Source organism: Anoplolepis gracilipes, chromosome 14 (assembly GCF_047496725.1).
Source record: "Anoplolepis gracilipes chromosome 14, ASM4749672v1, whole genome shotgun sequence".
NCBI lineage: Eukaryota > Metazoa > Arthropoda > Insecta > Hymenoptera > Formicidae > Anoplolepis > Anoplolepis gracilipes.
In genome coordinates this window covers 8,948,807-8,960,000 of record NC_132983.1, presented here as the reverse complement: position 1 = coordinate 8,960,000, position 11,194 = coordinate 8,948,807, and the positions used below count along the sequence as shown (strand labels likewise).

At 31.4% G+C, this 11,194-nt stretch overlaps 1 pseudogene; it reads left to right on the top strand.

Annotated features, from left to right (window-relative positions):
• The first annotated feature begins 257 nt into the window (after positions 1-257).
• LOC140673558 (uncharacterized) lies at positions 258-8,417 on the top strand (annotated as a pseudogene).
• Positions 8,418-11,194: the final 2,777 nt, after the last annotated feature.

Below are 11,194 nucleotides of genomic sequence, written 5' to 3'. Positions count from 1 at the left end.
TAGCGGACATGTTAACACAAATTTGGAACGAAATTCCGCAGAATTTGATAGAGAGGTGTATAAATATGCGAGAGCGTCTACAAGCGGTAATTGAGCAAAGAGGAGGAAATACACAATACTAAACGCACACACAACACACATATACACACAGCAGAGAGGATTTGGAGTCGTTAAATACTGCGGAAGTGACGAACTGCGGGGTCCTTATCTCTGCTGTGACACACACACACACACACATGATGTGCAAAATCTGACCGGCAACCTCCACGTGGTGCACATTGGGTAATGCTAATGCCGGCGGTAAATGTCATTTTTCAATAAAATTTAAGGTTGACTTTAAAGTCATATTATTAACTCGGCCAAAAAAAATCGTCGAAATATTTTTAAAAAACCATTTTGTAGGTAAAACATTGTATTTTATGGAAATTGACTTGAGATTGTCGAGAGAATTTTTCTTATCTAGCTACAGAGCGTCAAAAATACGTAATTTTAAGAAAAAAAACTGTGCGTGCTTTTTTAAGGGATAGCACTGAGAAGATAAATTTTTTTCAAAAATTATCGATTGCATACTAAAGTTGAAACTTTAAGCTTCAAAATGCTTTTTTTTAAATTGGCGTATGATAATTTTTCACTGAGTTACAATAGTTTGAAAATAGCTTATTTTTTGACGTATGAAAAGTGTTCCCTATTTTCTTTTGAGTAGTGTGTATATATATATATATATATATATATATATATACTACTCAATATATATATATATTGTATATATATATATGTATATATATATGTATATATATATATATATATGTACATATGTATACATATATGTACATATATATATATACATATATATGTATATATATATATATATATATATATATATATATATATACATAGAGAGAGAGAGAAGGAGAGAGAAAGAGCAGTGGTCATTTTAATTTACCTGATAAAAGCTAACATTTATGCTTGGTGTTTTTTGTTACGCTTCACCATGATAAAAAATTTGCTGTTGACTGGCTCTCATGCAAAATATAAATTGATTTCTTTATTTCCATACTGTCTTATTTCTCTTTCATGTGATAGATCTCACAGTTGCACGAAATATTCTATATAATGCAAAATATGAATGAGACTGGCTCTCATGCAAAATATAAATTGATTTCTTTATTTCTACACTGTCTTATTTCTCTTTCATGTGATAGATATCACAGTTGCACGAAATATTCTATATTTTGATTATAACAAATGTTCAAAACCTGTTTCTATGTTTTTAATTGAAAATAGCAAGAATTATATATCTATTATTAACAAACAAACAATCTATTTCATAAACATTACGTATATATAATTCTTGCTAGTTTTCAGTGAATTTCTTAAAATTAATTATTAATCTTTTAGTTACCTATCAGTTCAGACAGTCAAAATGTGCAGGTGATATACAAATGTTCACACGATGGCTGCATAGTGTATGCACGTGTGCACGTTATATGTATATTGTGATGTCCACAGCTAACTCTGCATCAGACGAGCACAATACCTAAAAAAACACATAGGGACTGCATAACTATTGCATTGTGTACTGGCATATTAGCACGTTTGGTTATCTAGAATAGCCTATCCGCTGAAATTTGTTAGCTGGCAAATGACAGCACAGTGATCGCACTGTGCCAGAAAAGAAATAGCACGACGAACAACACCTAACCGTGCGTTCTCTGTGACAGCACAAGGTTGACGCACCTGGACGTCACACCTACTATCAGCTATCATACGTGCTGTCACTTATCTAGGTTATGTAAATAATAATATATACGTTGATAACATGGACTAAGGAAGAAGGGGACTGAGCTTAAACTTCTAGTTTAGTAAGAGACGTCACGTCAGATATGCAGGGGGAACTGCTTTCCGCTTCCATTTTACTTTCCACATCTCATACATGTTTTCATGTCTCTCTTATAATAAATAGGTTAGGGTTTTCTCTCTAGTTGTAAAGATGGTTAAATGTATTGTTACGTCGTCTTGACTACACGATTCCTTCCTTCCACGGAACTTTAATACTAACTGTCTACACTACGACACTACTCACTAGGGCATACTGTCTCAACCACTCTCGCAGAGTCGTGGTAACAACTGAGAGCGCGATAACAATTTGTTATCATAAAAAACGGAAAAGGGCAATACGACTCTAATCTATTAGAAAATTATAATAATACACTTAATATCAAAGTCCAAGTCCTCTTACAAAATCATGAGCACGCGATAACAACTTGTTATCATAAAAAGGGCAGTACGACTTTAATCTATTGGGAAATGATAATAATGCACTTAATACCAAAGTCTAAGTCCTCTCACAAAATCATGAAACACATCCTTTTCCATATGCACCGAAAGCACCAAAAAAACAGGAAACGGTCCCTGACAACGTTAGAGGAGTTTCCAATTGGAACCGATAGAACTATCAGCAGAGAACATAGAAAATAATATGACTCAGAATCACATGAGCGATAACCTTGCTCCAAAAACCATATAAAAGAGGGGTTTTGGAAGAAAACGAACCCAAGCTCTCTCTTGAATTTCACCAGTCTGTTTTAACCCGTCATTCTGTGAAAGTGAACAATAAAAGTTATCGGCGAACCACTCGAACGCCACTGAAGGAAATCTGGTTGAACCCTGATCACATCTTCAAATTTATCACTCAACTCACAACTAGAGTCAGTGAAACCAAAGCTTCAATTTCCATTGGCTCACTCTCTCGAACGACCACAATAGATTCTCCAAAGCTCCAGCTATGGTATTCTAAAGGTAAACTCAAATCGCCATTTTTCACGACCGTAACAAAACCATCTGCCAGACAAAGCGTACTGCCCACTAAACACGAATAACATTTCCAATGAATTCAAATCCACTTCTTAATACACTTAAACACTTCTTTATTTTGCATTTCTTTTTTTATTTTTTAATAAGATCATTGTAAACTTCTAATCAGAATTTAAAATTTAATAGTAGAGTCTCTCTCCCTTCTCTATTCTGATTGACGTTCTCCGCATTAATGTAACACCCGCGATTAAAACACTCACACACACACGCACACAACCACACGTACTCACGCAAACATAAAATAGAGAATGATTGTAATTTAATAACGAACACATGTAAACACATATATATTATATACACATATTTATAACCAAACTTGACAATAATTTTATGTAATATACTTTTAAAAGAAATTTATGTAAAATTAAACTCAATTCTCTCAGTGACTTCTAACCCCTCAATCAGTTGAAAGATCGCACTTGGTCCTATCCCGCGTAATAAGGATTAATTTCCTTTACCAAAAAAAACCTTTCGATGAATGTCCGAAACAACAAGTAATAGCGATATTCATTATCATTGACTTGTTTTTGGACCTGATAATTCGTTCGACTCGAAACCTACATCCTGACCTGCACGGTTTCGAGAGCTGGCTGTTACGCCCTTCTTTTTAACTCATTCTTCCCGAGTCTGGACGTAACAGTATAGTGTTCCATCACAAATTCTCGAAAAAGTGAATTTCAGAAAAAATTAGAACAAAACTTAAAATTAGTCTACATAGCTTAAAATTAGTCTACATAGGTAAAAATTATATTAATAATTTTATTTAATACGTAACATTTGATTCTATTGTTATATATAAAAAATGATATATAAAATTCTATATAAATGTGTGATACATAAAATTATATATAAATATTTCTTACTGTCACTAGATTACCAAAAGATATAAATAAAAGAATATTATGGCTGAAAAATATTGGATTATGTAAAGATCAAAATCTGCATCAAAAACAATTATATTTCATATATAGCAGGTTCCATTGTAAACTCTCTACAGGCAAAAATAAAATGTGAAGAGTGCTTAAGAGTTTTAAAAGGTATACCGTCATTAATTTCTTCTTTGATTATAATAAAAAGCAGAGGGTTTTTAATTTACTCATCAACTGATGTAATTTGTATTTGTACAAAGGCTGAAAAAGTAATAAAACTGTCTCTTTATGAAAGTGGTGGAAAGTTTTTATCAAAAAAATTTTCTGATCAGTTTTTAATAAATTCTATTAAACGATTATTAGTAAGTTGTAATTTATTTTTGAATTAAAAGACCATGACAATAACCAAAATATTCTAGAGCCTCATTCAATATATCTTATTGAAGCGATAATAAAATAATTTATTAAAATAAGATTATCTTATATTTACTCTAAGGCTATTGATGAAAGCATTAGTGACAGACAAAAGTTCATTAAATTAATTCAACATAAACATCTATAAGTTATGTTAAAAATTTGAAATATTTTATTCGCTATTTTATTAGAGATTTTTATTTGAGATTATATTGTTTTTATTTTAAATTTTATTAAAAATGAAAATTTAATATATATTATTTAACAAATAATATTATGTTACATATATTATGTTAATTATAATATTATTAATAATTTTATATTAATTTTATTAATAAAGTAGTTTATTAATTTATTAATATAGTTTATTAGTAATTTTATTTATGAATAAATAATAAAAAATATAAGAAATTTATTTAAAGTATAAATTTTTACAATTTTAAGCTTTATTATCTTTATTATTCTTTCATTTTACATTTACATATATGAGTTTTATGACTGGGTTTCGTGAAACGCATATCCGCTTATGTATATATCTATAGTATGCGTAACGTACGTTATATAGATACTGGGAAAGTAACGTGGCGGCCTCCCCCGCTGCGGACATACACCCCCGCTAGAGTTTCCGATCAATAATACCGATAATTTTAGTTCCGTCGTTACCAACCACGGACTAAGGAAGAGGAGGACTGAGCATAAACTCTAGCGGGGGTGTATGTCCGCAGCGGGGGAGGCCGCCACGTTACTTTCCCAGTATCTATATAACGTACGTTACGCATACTATAGATATATATATATATACATACATAAAGAGAGAGAGAGAGAGAGAGAGAGAGAGAGAGAGAGAGAGAGAGAGAGAGAACAGTGGTCATTTTAATTTACCTGATAAAAGCTAACATTTATGCTTGGTGTTTTTTGTTACGCTTCACCATGATAAAAAATGCTTCTTTCTTAACACATACTATGTAGCACGAAAGAGCAAAGTAACATAAACCAACAAAGTAACAATAACCAACAGAATAGGTTATGGATGACGAGGCGCTCGAGCGCTACACTACTTTACCACGAATATATCGCAACGCGTCAGCATCCAATCAGCATCGCAGAAAAGGAGGCTTAAACGCTTCAATATATTCGAGTAATCGACTTAACATACATTTTTTAAGATAGGATATTAACCAACAACAAAGTAACTGGGATTCATCTCTAGATGCCGCGATGTTTTCATATAACACCTCGTATCATGAAGGGAGAATGATATCTCCTTACGAATTAATTTTTAGTCGTTAACCACGATTACCCTTTAAACTCAGCGAACCACGACAGGGAATTACACGTAGAAAATTTCTTGCAGATTTGGTTGATAAATTATCCTATTTAAAAAAGTGCGCGGAGGAAAATCTCCAGAAAGCAAAAGAATCCGCGAAATAATATGATAGACGCGTGAAACCTTTAATATTAGATCCGGGAGAATACGTTTATGTACTTCACGAAACAATCAGAACTGGTAGTAGAAAATTGACAGATCAATATGATGGACCATTTCAAGTTATACGCAAAGTAAATGACGTTAATTATGAAATTAAGAGAGGCAACAGAAATCAAATTTTACATGTTAATAAACTGAAACGCGCATATTTCTCATTACAGAATGATGATGCCAATTAGTTCAAACTCTTTCGAGGCCTTTACCAATCAACCATTAGCACACCTACCCGGAGTCTTTGAAAGTGTCGATAATCTTCTTATTTTTAGAGATTATTGGAAATTCATTAGTTATGTCAACCTTGCACCGTTAGAAGAAAAGGAAAATATACTCAAATTTTACGTACATAAGATCGAGATTTTATGCTACAATCTCTACGGAAACAACATATCATGTTCAGGTTTACAAGAATTGCAATTCATTGAACGAAAATTAACAGCAATAAAAGCAGACAGAGAAATTCTTAATGATATGGACGATTCGACGACGAACCTCTACTTAATAACCGCAATGCAAAAGTCAAGCGAGGCGTTTTTAATTTTATAGGATAAATTTCGAAGATCTTATTCGGCACATTAGATTCATATGATGCTGATTATTATAACGATCAGATAGATCTTGTTTATAATAATTCAAAACAATTAACAAATCTATATAAAAAACAAATCAGTATTATGCAATCAACTATTAATAACTTTAGTAATGCTTTTATAGCAAATAATCAAAAATTTAAAGAAATCGATTTTAATTTAAACATATTAAAGACACACATTGTTACAAAACTCTAATAAACTAACTGAAACGGAAATGAACACAAAAATAAATTCATATTTACTAGAATATGCTGAAATGATGCTCGAATATGAATTAGAACTAGAAATACTTACCGACGCTATATTATTAGCACGCCGAGGATTACTTCATCCTAAAATATTATCTTCTAAAGAACTCTTTAATAATTTAAAAGATTCGCATCATATGATAAACAACAGAAGATTACTTGTAACACTAGTACCTAATCAATTTAATAATCTAATTGATTCTAGCAACTTAAATGTATTTTATAAAAACCATAGGTTAGTTTATATCATCGAAATTCCATTACTTGACGAAACCGACTTTACCTTATATAATGTAATTCCACTACCTATCAAACAAAATGAAGAAAATGTTTACCCATTTATCAATTCAACGTACACATATATGGGACTTAGAACCGATAAACTATGATACACACATTTAACAGATAAGACATAGCGAAATGCAAAAAGATTAACAACGCGACGATCTGTAAACAAACAAATTTATTATTCCAGATTACGGCTATTCATAATTACGAGTCAGAACTGTTAAGATTAGCCAGATTAGATAATATATTAAAAGAATGTGATATACGTTTAATGAAACTTCATAATACTGTTTGGTACCAATTGAAATCCACGAATTCTTGGATTTATTCAGCATCGCATGAGGAAACTCTTCACATTTTATGTCCAGATGACAAACCACGTCGGACACAGTTGCATTCGAATGGAATAACCACATTATCTCGAAAATGCGATGCTATTTCAGATAATATTTTACTACATAGTCGAACCATAACATAATAGACACTATCGAAAAAGATTTTATCCCAAACGTTAATCTAAGCACAAAAAAATCATGCGAGAACATCAAAAAGAAGAACATAAATGTTTCGGAACTTCAATTATTAAATATCGGTAAAGTACCTCATTTGGACATTAATTTATTAAAACCAGCAAGCTCTAGCCTGAATGAACTATAAAAGGAAGCAGACGAAATAAGTAAGCATCATTGAATAATAAATCTATATGGAAGTACTATGAGTTGGTTCTATTATATAATATATGGTATTTTGATATTAGTCACCATATATATATATATTCATAAAATGTTCACTAATAAGTAAATGCGTTAACATTTTTAGACTATGTTGTATACCTAGAGAAGGCTGTACTCATTATTTCAATAACTGTTTTAATAATAATGTAACCAACAGTAACGCACAACTACGTGTAACAACCGCACCACAGGGAATTACTCTTGCATCGATACCCGTCAAAGATAATAAAACACTTCAGTGTAGCGAGAACAATGATCAGGGCGCGAGAATACAGCGTCCCCGCTCTCGAAATTACCGATTATCAAATCTAAATTAATACGTAAAAATATCATCTTGTATCACCTGAAATTTACACCATCAATCGCTACCTTTGTAACCGCTTTTTCTTATTTTCTTTACATATGTATTTTACATTGTAACATTAAGTTAAGTTACTATATCGTCACTTGTAATTTTGTTAAACTTATAGCTATAAGAATATTCGAATTAGTCTCAGATCCAGGAGGATCTGTAATTTAAAAGGGTGGTGTTACGTACCGCAACTTTCCCACGCAAATATTTCACGAATAAATATCTTGTTAAGAGACAGCAGTTTCTCACACTAGATGTGCATAAGTCACAGGACACTCTTAATATCTCTTCGCGAGATATCTCTTTCGATTAAGCAATAAGCGCATCACTTCGAGATGCCACACGACTTTATCTGCATGTGGGGACCTCCGAGAATGAAGGTCCAGCGATATAAAAGTAGTCAGTTCTAAGTCGTCTCTCTTTGAGAAAACACCTTTGACTTGTAACATTGCGCCAAATAAAGTCTTGTAACTAGATAACTGTACCTTTATATTCGTTATGTCGCGTTCAATACATAACAGAGCACATATTAAAGAACATATTTCTCGAAGATGTAACACTAACATCCAAACATCATTTTAAAAATTCTTAACTGCATCAAAGATGGCTAAAGAAAATATTAATAGTATTCTTCTAATTTTACTTTGTTATAGCCCCAGAAAAGGCTATATATTTAATAAATGAATACATTATATATTTAATAAATGAATACATTTAATAAATGAACAATATATATATATATATATATATATATATATATACATATATAATTATAATGAAAGCGATTCGAATTGATGCAGGAATGCATCACGACCGAAGCGATAATCGCGCGAGCAGCTGACGCAGCGAGCCACGCGCGCCCGAGACCGAGCGCGAACACGAGACCGGAAAGCGCTCTCGGAGACACACCGGAAAGGTGTCGCCAAATTGCAAAAAGTACAAGCGAGGAAATTCGACTTTGAACTTCCTCGCCTGCACTAAAACGCGAACCCGCAAATTCAGCAACATAACCATATTTGGTCATGTTGCTAAGGGATCCTCTCCAAAAAACCATGCAGTTCGGAAGGAAGAACAGCACCCGCCGCAATAAAGCGACGGGCAGTCGTTGATTAAATTCTAACGAGTAATCGTCACGGGCAGTTATTGAATAGATCAAGATACACGAATAACTAAGAGATATACGCGCGCCGGAGATAAATTGACGCGTATCAGACTACCTGTACGACAGTGTATACTAGAGATACCGCTCTCTCACTTTACCCAACAGTAAGCGCGAGTGAAATAACGTCCGCAGGGAACAGTGACAAAAACAACACGCTATTGATTTTAATTAAAGGATCGTTTATTATTAGTTATTTAGAGATTATAGAAGCTAAATTGTGCCAATAAAAGAGATAAATTTGGAGAAAAACGTAAAGGAGAGTAAATAAAAGGAGGTAACAGCTGTATCCCCGGCATCCCTGCACGATCCCGCAAAATCCTATGCCCCCTCCCGGAGGCACAACAGCACACAACAGATAATAAAAAACAAACATGCATAACTTATTGTTGCAAAGAAAAAAACTGCAATGCTTTTAGAAATAGGGTAAATTTTAATAAACATTTATATAATCACATAAGACAAAATAAAATTGGGATTTGTTGTGGATACCCAACTTGCTCTACCAATAAAACAATTTTCAAAACAGTCAGTACTTACGCAGTACATATATGTAGATATCATTCAAATAATTTTGATAAGCAATTTATTACTGAAAAAAAAGAATGGATAAATTTTGATACTAGTAATAATAATACCAACAATAATAATTGTAATTTTTTTTACAAGAGGATGCTTTAAATCAAGTTTCACAAGAGGAAACTTCAAATCAATTTTCTTGTAATATAAAAAATAATGAGAAAGCTATAGCACAAGTATACTTATATTTGACTACAAAATATTTCTTAACAGAATTTGCTTTACAAACTGTAATAGATGGTATGTCATCTATAGTTAATCTTATTTATGAATACTTTATTATGACTTTAAATGAAAGTGATCTTGAAGATAATACAAAAAAAATTAAAGATATATTTTAACATAGTTATTCTTACTTTTTAAATATTTATGATTCTATAAATGGTTGTCTTCGAAATACATATATGAGAAATATATATTTCCAAAGAAATTTTTATATTGTAATGCTCGTACAAATTAATTTAGGATTAGATAATAATCATAAGCAATGTTATTATCATTATATTCCAATTTTGAAAATTATTGAAATATTATTACAAAATTTTAATATTCAAGATTTTTGTTTAAATTCGCATAATAATTGTAATAATAATAATGTGCTTTTTGATATAAAAGATGGCAGTGTAATAAAAAACAATAATTTTTTTCATAATAATAAAAATGTGTTAAATCATATTATATCAAGATGCATTTGAGATATGTAATCCATTGGGTGCATAAAAAAAATTTAAACTTGTTGGCGTATATATGTTACAAAATTTACCTGCTTATCTCAGATCAAAAGTTGATAATATACAGATAAATAAATAAATAAATAGCTACCGTTTGTATTCTAATCTATAAATAAATTACTGCCAATTCGGCCAATAAACGAGCAAATTAAATTATATGTTCGTAAAAATAATGAAATTTTATTGTACTAAATTACATCGGAGTAAACGTTTCGACTGTACGCAGTCTTTTTCAATACATTATGAACGTAATTACAAATACTAATATTACGTGTGACGGGAATCAATTTCCAAAAGCATGTGGATAATTTTCTTTTTGTCATCAAGAACTTGTAAAACTATAAATCTAACAGTCAATTGTCTGAACCACGTCAATTCCTACGCAAGAATTACAATATTTCTACCAACATCGCAAGTTATTAGTAAATGACCATTCCTTTGTTGGTTAAGGGCAAGAAATTAAAATCATTCATCAACAACAGTCTATACCTATTTGGCTGCGTAAAATTGCAAATTTTATAAAATATCAAAATTACGTTGACGTTATTGTATGAAGTTAAAAATTTCGAAAATAACCAATTAATTACCATTTTTTATATTCCTCTTTAAAACTTATTTGTGTGTCCAATGCATTACCGAAACGCTTCCTTACTAAAAGAGATTTCTCACCTCCGACAGACTCCACGCTATACTGTTGTAATAATCTAAGGTCGAGATATAACCTTTCTTATATTTGGACATAATAACGTTAACCGAAATTATTTTTGTATTATAAACAAGTTGTTATTTGTTTTTTAATTCTTGTAAGATGTCATAATAGGCTTCGTTTAACAATTCTGTATCTTTATTTGAATTTAAACCCTTATG